This window comes from Anastrepha ludens, chromosome 5, assembly GCF_028408465.1.
Source record: "Anastrepha ludens isolate Willacy chromosome 5, idAnaLude1.1, whole genome shotgun sequence".
Taxonomy (NCBI): domain Eukaryota; kingdom Metazoa; phylum Arthropoda; class Insecta; order Diptera; family Tephritidae; genus Anastrepha; species Anastrepha ludens.
Window position 1 is genome coordinate 62,985,832 of NC_071501.1, and position 13,892 is coordinate 62,999,723.

Here is a 13,892-nt window from a genome sequence, read left to right on the forward strand (position 1 = left end):
ACTTGAAAAAGAGAGAAATTATTGATCCAAGCACATCATTTTGAAGAGTTTTATTTCCTTGAAATAAGGTGAAAAATGCTTAATCCAAGAAATTTTTCTTAGTTCAAATAAATTTTACTTGCCTCAAGAAATTTTTTATTTTATTCAAGAAAATGAAATTCTTCAAAATGATGACCTTGGATCAAGAATTTCTCTCTTGAATCAAATCATTCTTTCTATCAGTGTACGATAAAACAATCACATGGCTTTGTAAAATGCTCATAAAGACGTAAACTTTCATACTCAGGTCAACTGATCTTCAGCACTCATCCCTTTTTCCACTCCTCGCACTCACGTCCGCATCTTCAAAATCATACCTAGGTATTTTCGTGCATACTCTCATGCTCCATCCTTCAATCTCATTCTTTCTCTTTCACACTCATACACTCCGAACACAGTATCTTACAACTAGGCTTAAAACTACCTGATGACATTTGCTTTACACATACACTCTTTATATTTTCGATATTGCATGTATATAAATAATAAGATTTCGTAAGAAAAGAAATTTCTGCAACTTCCCCATTCTTAAATGTAAATATGTACATGTTGAAAATATTATTTCAAATGTATTGATGATAATTTGAATTTCTTTATCTAGAAAACATCAAAAAAAAACTAAAAATGTTTCAAAATTGAAAATTGTAAACAAAATTACATGCCGTGCGAAAATGTGACTATTGACAAGCAGCTTTTGGGGTTCAGAGGAAAATTCTCAGCTCGACAATCACAAACGCAAATTGGTACATAAGAAATGACTATATTCACCGCGATCTTGGCATAGACACTGAAACAGTAAAAAGAAGCAGCGTAAGCATATCTTGCGACTATTAGAGCTCAAAAATTATGAAATGAGACTGATACCGGAAATGGAACTTCAACCAAGAAGACTAAAGCGCAAAACACCCACAGATGTTGCTCGTACTGTAATATAATATAAATAAAATTATAGAAAACTATGTTATGTTAGTAAAATTGTAACTAAATGCCACCAAAGACAATAATGTTCTCTTCCAAAAGGAAGGGACATTTTAATTCCAAGCCCTAACACCAATTACTTATTGTTAATATTAACAGATTGTAATTTATAACGGGAATAAAAATAAAAAAAGAGTACATGTCAATTCCTCCCACCCAAAGCAAAATGTTGACAATTCGAGTTCGTATGCGACTAGCAATGCCTCTGTTTTCTTTATACAGGGTGCGCCCTCTTTTATGTCGGTAAAAAAAACATTGAATAACTTGAAAAAAAAAAACAACTGATTTGTATAAGTGAGGTATTTTTATTTGGTTTGGTTATTTACAATTTATTAAAGCTATTTTTTTAATACAATAAATTATTTATTTATTAGCAATCACAAACTGCGATTATTTTTATTGCGTTTGTCATTACCTTGTCAAGCATTTCGGGTTTTATACCGTCGATTTCCATTATTTCGGTGTAAAGCATGGTTGAAATTGTTCTGAATTGACGTATCAAAAACATATATGTTGAAGTCGATCGGTTGGTAAATGACAAAGTTATTCAGCGTTTACCTACCGATACAAAAGATGGCGCACCCTGTAGTTTTTATGGATTTGTATGTTTGTGTGTGTGAATTGTCGTAGACGATTTTGTTGTGTCTTGTATGAACTTTTACACCTTTAATAATTTTTAGCTTCTTTGTTGGTGAAACCAAAACAATTGGCTGGTTAGACCATTGTCTCCGTCACCGCGTATAGTTGAAATGAGACCAACGGTGAAATCAAATTGCTATGATTGTGTGGGCGCAGAACACGTACAAAAGCGCTAAATAGTGGGAGGGACAGAAGTGTGGACCGACAAGCAATGGGTTGCCACAAAAGTGTGCTGCCATAGTTGGCAGCGTGTGGTATATGTTTGTGTGTATGTACGGATAAAAGAATCGCCGTATTATTTAAATGTGCATATCTTTATATTATGTGCAAAATACTATTATATGTGATGCGGCCGCCGTAGCCGAATGGGTTGGTGCGTGACTACCATTCGGAATTCACAGAGAGAACTTAGGTTCGAATCTCGGTAAAACACCAAAATTAAGAAAAACATTTTTCTAATAGCGATCGCCTCTCGGCACTCAATGGCAAGCCTCCGAGTGTATTTCTGCTATGAAAAAGCTCCTCATAAGAATATCTGCCGTTCGGAGCCGGCTTGAAACTGTAGGCCCCCTCATTTGTGGAACAACATCAATACGCAAACAACAAATAGGAGCAGGGACCTCGGAAGAGTGTACGAGCCAATTATATATAATATATATATATATATATATATATATACATATGTAAGGGATATATATATATAAATGCCACCATATCAGTGTGCATTCCGTATGACGTTTTTGAATAAGAACAAAGATAATTATTTTACGTGTACTTGGACAATAGATGTGTTAAATAATTCAACACGCTATTCGAACTCAGTCACTGTATCGCTTCCTCATGCCTTTTTTCTTAATTGTAGAATATTTTAGCAACGTACTAATTCTATTATACGATATAGGTACCATGTATATGTAGTACATTCAGACGCCTCAGCAATTAGTAATCACAACTTTGATTATTTTGAGGTAATAAATTGTAATCTTGTATCTCGTTTTCTGTGGTGGTAGAAAGTTTACATCGTTCTGAATTATGGAGTAAACTTTTGTATGGAGATACAATACATTTATATAAAGTCATTAGAACTTGAATTCTTAGTTAGAAAGTTATAGCAGACAGAACATATTTTGCCCACGTAACGTTGAAAAGTAAGCTCTTGAGTAGGAAAACGAGAATCAAAATATATAAAAAACTGATTCGACCAGTGGCAACGTATGAATGTGAAACGTGGACATTGAAAGAACAATTAAAGAATTAAGTATATTGGAAAGAATAATACTGAGGAGAATACTACGTCCAGTACGAAAAGAGCACGGGATATAACAGCGAGCTAGAGGAAGAATTCTTACAAGGGGAAAAAGTTATATGGTTTGCCAATTCGCAGCGCATCCGATGGCTAGGAGGACACGTTCGCAGAATGCTAGATGAAAGAATATTTCGTAAAGTTCTAGATGTGGGCATGCTTGGTGAAACGCAAAGAGGACAGCCGTGGAAGTGATGGCTAGACGTAGAGCACGATCTAAGAAGCATAGGAGTGACCAACTATCGTAGTCTGGCTATGGACCGAGACTCATGGAGAAGAATTGTGGAGGTAGCTAAGGGTTAAAACGAACTTTAGTGCATTGAATGATGATGATTATTTCCGGTGTTAATGCTGGCTCCTAAATAAACATCAGCAATCGTATGCTCTTATAGTCCCTTGGGGGAACCTGTTATCTCTATAGAGCGCGTCTCCGGTGGGTGGTAAGGGGAACGCCTCCCCCAGAAAAAGTGCAGGGGGCCAGATCTAGGGAATACGGTGGCTGTGTGTGTGATTAGTGTGTTGTTTTTGGCCAGAAAGTCGCGCATAAGCAACGATGTATGAGCAGGGGCGTTATCGTAATGCAAGAACCAATTTTTGTTCTTCCACAAATCCGGGCGCAAATTGCGCATAACTTGCCGGTAACATTCCTTATTGACCGTTTTACCCTGTGGCAAGAACTCATGATTTACAACGCCCCTGTAATCGACCGAACTTGGCGCGCTTTTCTCGGTCTTGGTTCGTGTGGTAGCTTCCATTGAGATGATTGAGCTTTGCTTTCCACGTCATAACCATAAACCCACGATTCGTCATTAGTTATGACCCTCTGGAGCAAATTTGGGTCGTCGCGGACAGAGTCCAACATCTTATTAGCAATGTTCACGCGATGCTGCCTTTGGTCGAAATTGAGCAGGTTTGTTACGAATTTTGCGGCGACCAGTCTCATACTCAAATCATTGAAAAAAATCGAATGGCACGAGCCAATCGATATGACTAAGGCCACAGCAACTTCTCTATCGATGGTTCGATGATTGGCCAATACCATTTTCTTCACTTCATCAAAATTTTCGTCTGTTGTTGAAGTGCTCGGGCGTCCGGCACGCTTTTCGTCGTTCACATCTTCTCGACCTTCTGAGAACATTTTGTACCACCGATACACGTTGCTTTGGTCCAAAGGAGATTCTCCGTATGACACAGTCAACATTCGGAATGTATCCGCGCACTTAATTTAGTTTTTCACACAAACTTTGATACAGGTTCTTTGGTCCATCTTTTTAAATAGGTAAAGATCGAAGACAAGTCAACAATTAACTGAACATTCAAAATGGCCGAACTCGTCGGCATGAGTGAGAAACATGAGTACCAACATATGCCACAAAAAAATTGAAATTCGAATATACGTAACCTGCGAAAATTCTAAATTCTCGATACTTTTTGAACACACCTTGTATGTATGTACTCATATACAACTATAGTAACTTCACATTATTAGAATTCCTTACCACGAGCCAATAATTGTTGTGCAATGCAATTACGAAAGGTACAAACAATTTTCTTTACTTAACCTTTTCAATACAAGTTAATTTTTATCAATCAAAGCAAGTCATGACACAAAAAGTCATGTTTTATAAAGAAACAAACTTCTCCACTTGAACTTGAAACTGAACTAATGTAGAGGTGGCTTCTACGAGTATTTACATACAGCGAAGCTTAAAAGCAGGAAATTACGTTTTATTTTTAATTTTTACTTAAATAAGTGAATAGCTTGGACCGATAAGCAAATACGTTTTTGCATATGTACATATCACAAAAAGTGGCGGCGTAATACTATAAATTGCAATAATTAAATAAATAAAATAACTTCCTATAGTTGGTTATTTAATCAATAATGCATACCAACATAATGCAGCTGAACTAACCAGTTCCTATTTATTCGGGGGCGTTAATTTTGCCAAAGAATTTATTATGAACAACTGGGAATTTTTTCTTGGAAAATTCAAAATATATATAATCAGCGTTGTTCTTTTATCAATTACTTATTATAAATTCTTATTATATTGAATTTAACACATTTCATTGAAAATATTTTATACGGAAAACGGTCACACCAAATCGTGTGATCTTTAGAAAATATAATGAAATTGTAGATGTATAATTTTGCAAGTACTAAAATCTATGTACTCGTTTATAACAGTTAATGTAGAAATGAGTTAATGACAATATTAATTATGTCTAGGCAATAAGTAGCACCCTAGCAAATGGTATGTACTTATATATGCAGCACTAAGAGGCTGGCTGAGGACATTAAAACCAGTGACACCAGTCATGTATTTGCATAATAAATCAAATAAATAAATAATAAATAATATACAATATAGTTAACTGCTGTTTTTGGCACTCATGCAAGACCCAAAGCCATCAATTCTCTCATTGAAATCAACGATAATTCACACGCTGAATTGCTTGAAGGAATTCAAGGAAATGAAGCACATAACAAATTTTATACATACATACTTACTGATATGCAGTATTTAAATAACAAAATTCCAATGATTATGATTCATAACCAAAATAAATATTAATTATTAAAAAATTCTTAGCTTTAATTTTCATCGTTCAAATATTATTTATGTAATTATATTACTAGCCGATTAAGCTAAAAAACAGGAAGTGTCATTTACGAGCAATGAAAACCATAATAATTAATCAATCTTCTCCATAATAATTAATAAAACTAGCGGATCCGACAGACTTCGTCTGTCAAATAGATTTTGAATGAGGCAGTTTATAAGTCGACCTTAAGACGTTTTTACTCTGCTGACCCTCACATACCGCCCTATCATCGTGGTGACGGTTCTGTTCAGGAGAATTAAAGAAAAGGGTCAGCACGGGTGACCTAAGTACCTTCGCTTCCTCGAAATTTGGCCACCCTTTTGGGACCCACTAAAAACCGCGACTGGTTTCCACGACAGTCGGTTCTCCGTTACCGAAACGACCCGGATTTATATCCGCCCAAGGACTGTCACTCCAGCAGCATTCCCCGTATGTAAGTACGGGGAATGTTTATGCTGCTACAACAACAACAAAGGCTGTCTGATAGAATCGATGCAAGTGTTCCACCTGGTTCTTTTAGGGTTCCTGTAAGGAAGATATGGTTTCCCGTTCGAAATTGATTTCGAAAAGGATGTGATCAACATGTGATCCGAAAAGGAATTTCTCTGAGAAACCTTCCAATTATCAACCCTAATGGCAGGCGAATTAATCGAGAGAGTAATATCAAGAACCTCCTCCCAACCGTTTGATGTTTCCGATGCTGGAAATACAAACGTGGGGGTGTTGCCCTTGTTTCGAATAAGGAGATTTCGACTTATAATGAAATCAAAAAGAGACTCACCTCGATCATTTATCTCGCTGCTTCCCCAAATGGTATGTCTCGCAATGGCGTCGCAGCCGATGAGGATGGCCTCTTTATTTAATGAAGGTGAGCCCACCAAACGCCCCACTTCCTCAGGAAGTGCTGCATTTTCGTAGGCTTACCTTCCGACTAGTCATAAAAAATATCATAGTGTTCGCTCTGGAGGCCCATGATCTTAGGCTTCTTGGATCAGGCAGATATCTATGTCTTCCTCTCTGAGGATGACACAGAGGTTATCGGTAGCTAAACTAGCGTGGCGAACATTTCTTTCCTTAACATTTCTTTCTTAAAGGATGCTCACCTAAGACTGTTTTATGGCCGAGTCCCGAGGATTTCATGGAGCTCGCGGCTTCGGGTACCGCGTCCGTCGCAGACGGCCGAAGTTCGCCGAGCTGATTTACTAATTCCCCTATTCCGTCCAGTTCGCCATCTGGAGCACCAGACGCGGGGAATATCTGGCCGTCCTGAGGCCAAAACGCAGTTTGTGCTTCTTTTCATCGCGTACCTTCAGAAATTAGCAGCAGTGCCGTGGAGCTGTTTTTCTGAGGTTCCTCCAACTTGATCATGGACTAGTTGGCCATAGGAACCTCAGGGTTTTGAAGCTTGAGGCCGTGGAGGATCTTCGGACCCTCCAGATTGACCTTCGATAGCTAAATACGGGCTCTGGGTCTTTTTGAGATCTTCGAAGCTGGATGAGCTTAAGTGAGAAGGTCCAGGAATAACTGACCTCAGCAACGCACTTCTCCAGAAATCCCCTGGAAAACTCATCGGCACACTTAATCACCCTACAGCCACGGTAGATGTCTCCCGAGTCGAGAAGAGGTACTTGTCCTTGGTTTGCCATTCGACGATCATTTCTGAGAGCCGTCCCTGAATTGCACCCCAATTGGCCAGCGCTTCCCTACCACTATGGGATTTTGCATCAACGAGTGTAACTTGGAGCTGATCCATGGCCACCTCGCTATAATCAACTCTCGCAGCCGCAACCACCGCTCTCGTTGTTGGGCCCTCAATTCCCTGAGTCGAGATTTTTTTTATTTTCTTGGCAGCGCTCCCGCTCACATCTTGTGATCAATTATGCTTAGCGCTCGTTGGTTCTGAGGATTTTATATGATTGGAGGTCGGAAGTTTTCCTATCAGCCATGGTTTCGTACTCCGAAACTACGGCCTCATATCTGACCATGTCCCCTGCGTCGTGTTCATGTGGTATACCGGCCAATTCATTCTTAGATATCTTAGGCATACTAATTTGGCTCTCAGATAGCGCGCTTTGAGCAGCGACCCAGAGGAATGAATAATACATTTTAGCTAACAATTAAACTATTATTAGCAACATAACAGAGCAGGATTTCTACAAAAAATGACGATACGTCAAATAAACGAACAACCCGCAATGTAACAGAATCAAGAAGAGGAATTTTACAAATTATAAGTATAGCAATTCAATTAATTTTTCTTTGACGATTTTATTAGAAGTTTTTAGTTAGTTTATTCCATTCCTTCTAATTCTATTCCTTTAAAAACTGATGCCTTGCACAGACAGGCAAACATACCTCACATTTTATATATCATTCTTCTTCATCATACTGTAGTATGTGAATGCATATTTATTCTCTTATATATGTATATAGGGTGATTCAAGAACGCAGATTTTTGATAGCAATTTATTTTTATATGTATGTTAATTTTTCAGACGATTAGTAAAACAGGTTTTGACTTAGCAAGAGAATTTCGTGAGAAAGCAACAATTGTTATTTAATAAAAAAAAACTGTGACCCGCAAAGAGCCACAGTTTAATGTGATTTTTTGGCTGGCAGAGTCATCCGATCGTAATTCTGTTCTAATTATGCCAGCAACTCTGTTATAACTCTGTTATGCTGTTATCACCTAATGATAACAGACTTTTTATGGCCTGAATTAGAAAAATTAGCACTCGCCACACAGCGCATGAAACAATGGCTCCAGGAGGCGATATCTCACGAAACAACGAAGTCAAATGTTCACCGAAATATTTCGATTCGACACCAATTGACTGACTTCTTTCTCCAGGCTACGTGAAAAATATAGTCTATGCTAATAAGCCCGTAACGATTTCACAGCTGAAGAACGAAATCTAAGGTGTTATATGTAAATGAATACAGCCTGAACTATGCCAAAAAGTCATGGAAAATTTTTATACGCGCATCCTCTGTTGCCAAAGATATTTAACAGATACATAAAATAGAAAAATATCATATCGAGAAATTTTGTTGCTTTATTCATAAAAGAAATCTGCAGCCTTATTGAACCAACCTGTATTTATATGTACAAGTATCTTTGCAAGGGAGTTCTTGAAGATAAATCTACATAAACGGACTAACTGAAGCGATGCTTGCGCTAAAATGGCTTACGTGGCGTAGTCAAGAGCGGCTGCAGTCAAGTGTTTGTCGGTTGCTGTGCGTGATGGAAAAGACACTAAAAAGTATTACGCATCAAAACCTAAAGCGTGGCCTATTGAGAAAGTTTTTCTCAAAAGACATACAGATTAGAGCAGATGATAGGACGCAGAACATATGCATGAGCATCCAACTAAAAACGTAAAGACCATAAGTGCATGAGAATTTATGCGCTTAATATGTATCTATGTATAGTATATACGCAGGGTAATGTATGAAATAGAGGTAAATAAAGGAAATGAAACACCTTGCGAAACAGCACCACTGATGCCACATACAGACGTGCGTGTCTGGGCTGGGTATGTTTTTTCGTATGTATGGTAGTTTTAATGATTTTACAACAGCGAGAAGAAGCTTTTTTGCAATTAAATATGTGTGTAAGGGCTTCTAGTACTCAAGCACTGCAGGTGGAAGGTCAAATAGAATAACTTACATGTGCACATATGGAATTTGAGTTTATATATGGATGTATGTATGTGCATGGGTATTCAAGCAAAAACACTTCAAGTTGTAGTTGTCGAGAAAACACTTACCTGAAAATAGAAAAGAAAAGGAAAAGTTAATTAGTGCAAGTTTACTTGAGTTGAAAATAAATTAAATAACTCAAGGATTAAGGCTTTGGTTATAATTCAAATAAAAGGAAAAATTAAATTGAATTTATATTTATATGAAATTTTTAGAGTTGAAGCTATTTAATTATAATTCAAAAGGTCCCAGTAGGATTTTAATTCATATTTATGCTAAGCAATTATACAGCCTTTTTGGGCGTTTGGACGAGCTCCTATTTGGGGCCTACGTCTTCACGTTGTCCTACAAATTTAAGGACCTATTTTAATGGAAGATATTTTTTATGAAGAACTTTTTTATGGCAGGAATACAATTTACAATGCCTATGCAATTATGCAAGCAAATAAAAGGTGTAGGAGTTAGCCTTTTTTCAAAACTATGAGTTTCGACTATATTTACTCATTTTTTCAGTCACGCAGTGGCTATGATCAAATTAAGTTGTAAAACTCTCCCACCAACATAAATATTCAATATTGACAGTTATCTTCATACCATAAATAGTTAATAGCATTCAGCGTTGGAATATTCCAATTTATGCCAATCATTTCAGTTTACCTGCAGAGTCGATGAGTACACAGACAAACCATATGGCTGAAACTATATGTATTACAGTAATAATATTCTAAGCGGGTTCGGCGAGTAGAGTTATTTGACACACAGTATCAAGCCATTTAACTGATTTAGCTATTTTAATAAAGCCCACAATAAGAGCACACAAACATGCTCACATTCGGACTATGTGATGTTACCCCGCAATGAGGAGAAAAGGCTTTGCTTGGCAACTAACTATGGGTATATGTATGTACAATATATACGAAATTTACCATTTACTTATGTATTTTTTGCATTGAGGTGTGTGTGGGCGTCCATTAGCGTAAATAAATAGGAACTTTGGCGACAAGTCCCGTGGGTGGCAAATCTGTAGGCGCCACAGCAGTTTCGCAAAATCATAAATATCCCTTTTAACATAAGTGTAGATACAAGTATAAACAGGCTTTTCGTGGCATATTGGGCGACAAATGCTCAAATTTAATGAAAATTAGCACAATGCCAAACTCGATTACGTCATTGCAGTGATCTTTTACAAGATACCTTTGTTTTCCGCCGCTGTTATAAGTCGGCCAGTAACATATAGTCTTACAGAAGTACAACATAGCTAGGAACTTGGATGTAGTTAAGATGTATCTTACATACAAATGTAAATATAACTTAGCCACTATGGTAAATTGGATTGTAATAGAAACATTACTACACTCATTGTAAAATTAGCCCATCTTAAGTCGCAAAATGCTTCGATTGAACCAACTAATTCTCATGGGAAAGAGCAAGGGGGAAATTAATCCTTAACTCCGTTTAAAATAACCAAGGTATATATATAAAATTTGGGATCAATTGCAAGAAACATGAAATGTTAAGTTACAATAATTAATCGTTAGGGTGTAAACAACCATATCCAAACTGTATTTTTTTATGGCACAAAGCATTTATTAATGTATTTTAGTAGAGATTTCTTCATAATTAAAGGTTTTGATATCAGCAAGTAAGCTCGAACTTTAGAAAGATGCAGGAAATAGTGAAGTTCATCAATATCTCAAAAAAGATAGAACTATTTTGCTAATGACCTCTTCACAAATTTGCTGTTTTTTTACCTTATTGTGGAACATAAAAACATTTGTTGATGCTGCCATAAATGTACGGATTACTGTGTTACGCAAATAGGTCCAAGGAAATGAACAAACTCAAACAAAGAGGTTATCGGGTGTATGACGGGATTGGGTTTTTCGATACAGTATCACTAAAGAAAGTACTTGAGTTCGATTGCAGCATAATTTTTATATCGTAAATATTTTATTAAGCTTAATAAAATTATAAGCACTTTCTTGTGGCATTTAGTTTTTTCTTTTATATAAAGAAGATATTTTATTTAATATATCCAAAGCCATGTTTTCGTAGCAAATATTCGAATAGAAAAAACAATTAGCTATGAAAATATTTTAGAAAACGTTACCAAGGTTTAAAGACTTTTGATTGACACACTGTGTTATTTTAATTTTAATTTAATTTCTGTAAATGTAAGCCATAAACAATTATTTGTATTTTTATATGTATTTATACAAATGAAGATATTAATTATTTACAAGAATTGAAATGAGTACAATTTTATTCACGGAAGAACTATTTTTCGGATCACAGACTGATCCTTTTCGAAGTCGATTTCATTCGAGAAACCTTGCTACCTCGTAAGAACCCTAAAAGAACTGATTGGTCTCTTTTTCAGCAAGAAGTTGAACAAGAGTAATTTTTTGACTACCACTAGGGAACAACTGGACATGCAAGTTAGACACTTAGAGAGGTCCTATCAGGCTGTCTTTAAGGCCGGCGGGCCAATTGATGTCCTAAATTCAGTAGTTTTCGCGAAGCGTTGTAGGATGAGAAAACAAACAATTAGCCAAATGAAGTTTTGGGGATAGTTTAATATATATTTGAACTAAAAAAAAAAAATTTGTACAATCTCCAACAATATATTGTAAGCCGAGTTATCAATAGATTCCCAGAGCGCCTGTATCCAACTTCTGTACAAGATACAACTTGCAATTTTCATCTGAAAACAAAAAAAAAAGATTATTAATTTTGATGTAATTATCTTCGATGTGAACTAAGAAACACGTAAAATTCGAATTTTTGGGGAAGGTAGAAAAAAAAAGTGGTTTTTCAAGGAAAAAAAAACTCTTCAACTGGGTAAAAAAGTCGCTTACAAAAGTTTTTGGAAGTGCTGAATTGATTCTATCTCCTCCTCATAATAGCAGCTTTCGCGGAAATCATTATGCGGGTATTTGAACCTGCAGGCCACATGATCAATAGCCAAGTGCTCGTACTCCTATAGGAAGCTATATGTTCGATTCAGAGTCAGAAGAGTAACTGACAATTATTCTTGACAGAAATGATAAGTCCACCTGTCTCGTTCATAAGTGAATTTGTCAACCTGTGGAAAACAAATACTGTAACTTCGTCCACCAATCAAAGTTACTAAAAGTTGCATCAAAATACAAATCTGATGACTGGTAACTGATTTTATTGCAAGAAACGAAATTCTATTATTTGGCTAAAAAAAAAATTAAGTTAAAATTTTTCTAATTTTTTTATTTGTTGTTGAACTTGTTTGTAAAATTAACCGCTATTTTTAAAAACTATAATCCCTGCTTTAACACGACAAGAACTTTCTAGACATTTAAGTGACGTCCACATTGCACCATAAACTTGAGTTTTGTGTTTACGGACAACTGTCAGACGCTCATATTGGAATGTTTAGGAACTCAGAGTTAAATTTGGCATGTGTTTGTCTGATTTAAATACTTATATATGGATATGAATGTATGTATATGGGAGTGAACGTCAAAACAGACAACAGTGCGGCCATTCAGGTCATTTGACTGATGAATGTTTGCAACGAAATATCACTACACTAAGATTACGATTTTTGGGCAGGATTTTAGTATGTTTAGCTATCAGAATCATTTGCAATGCGTTCGTCTTCGAGCTTCAATTCTTTCGAATGACTCGGTCTCTCTCTCTCTTCTCTCGTTACTCGGTCTTCAACTCCGGCGGGCACTAGACTTCACAATCGAAAATGTGATCATCCTAGCCCAGTTCCCTTGGGCTGAGCGTATATCTCTTTCTTCTGGCTGCAATTGGCCGAGACGTCTTAACCTTACCCGCGATATAGCGCTGCTTTCAAGGAAAAGGTGTATCGAGGATTGGTCGCAGAAACGACAAGAGCCAGTGGATCATATCCCAATTTTGTGCAGATGACTGAACAATCTGCAATAGATTGTGAGAATGCCCATGAGCAGATTTCGCCTGGCGTAGCCCTATAATTTCACATGCAGTTTTCACTTTGTTTAGTTTAGTTTTTGATAAAAAAAATTATGTTTTGTCAAACATTTATTTTTGAACAAAACCTTATTTTTGGAGAAATTTCAAAGAATGTGAACTGATGAAGCGACAGCTTCCAAAAGAAAGTAAACGACGCGAATTAATTGACGACAGCAGCGCTAACCCGAAATAAAAAAAAATAGAGTGCATCCAAAGGGGGTTCAAACATTTATTTTTTTAGCAATAATTTTCCTTAAAGAAATAATGTAATAATTCTATTTTGATATTAAAAACTACGAGGTGAAATCCAAAATAACCAAGACTGAGCTATAATAGAAACGGCAGGAGGTTTGTTCTGATAACTTCGAGATTATTTATTCAAAATAGTCCCCTTTGGCCTTTTGAAAGAGTGTTTCCGGAATGTCCTGCAGGATCTTGGTATAAGCCTTTTGGATGGCCTCTACGGCCGCAAAACATTTTCCTTTCATGGCCAAATGCAATTTTCCGAATAGGTAAAAGTCACTGGGTGCCATATCAGGCGATTGATTATTAAAATACGATTTGTAGTCAAAAAATCAGTCATAAGAGTGGATCGATAAGATGGTGCATTATCAAGCAATAAGCGCCAGCTTCTCCCTTTGCAGTA

The 13,892-nt window shown here is 36.5% G+C and overlaps 1 protein-coding gene across 3 annotated transcripts in view; it reads right to left on the reverse strand.

Annotated features, from left to right (window-relative positions):
• Positions 1 to 13,892, reverse strand: part of LOC128864273 (uncharacterized) — a 107,609-nt gene that overhangs the window by 65,237 nt on the left and 28,480 nt on the right. The window contains exon 1 of one of the 3 annotated variants that reach the window (XM_054103845.1): positions 4,459 to 4,568. The exons of the other annotated variants lie outside the window; for them this stretch is intronic. The gene's annotated coding sequence lies outside the window, so the exon portion shown is untranslated. Of the gene's footprint in view, positions 1 to 4,458; positions 4,569 to 13,892 lie in introns of those variants that run through there. 3 annotated transcript variants of the gene reach the window in all.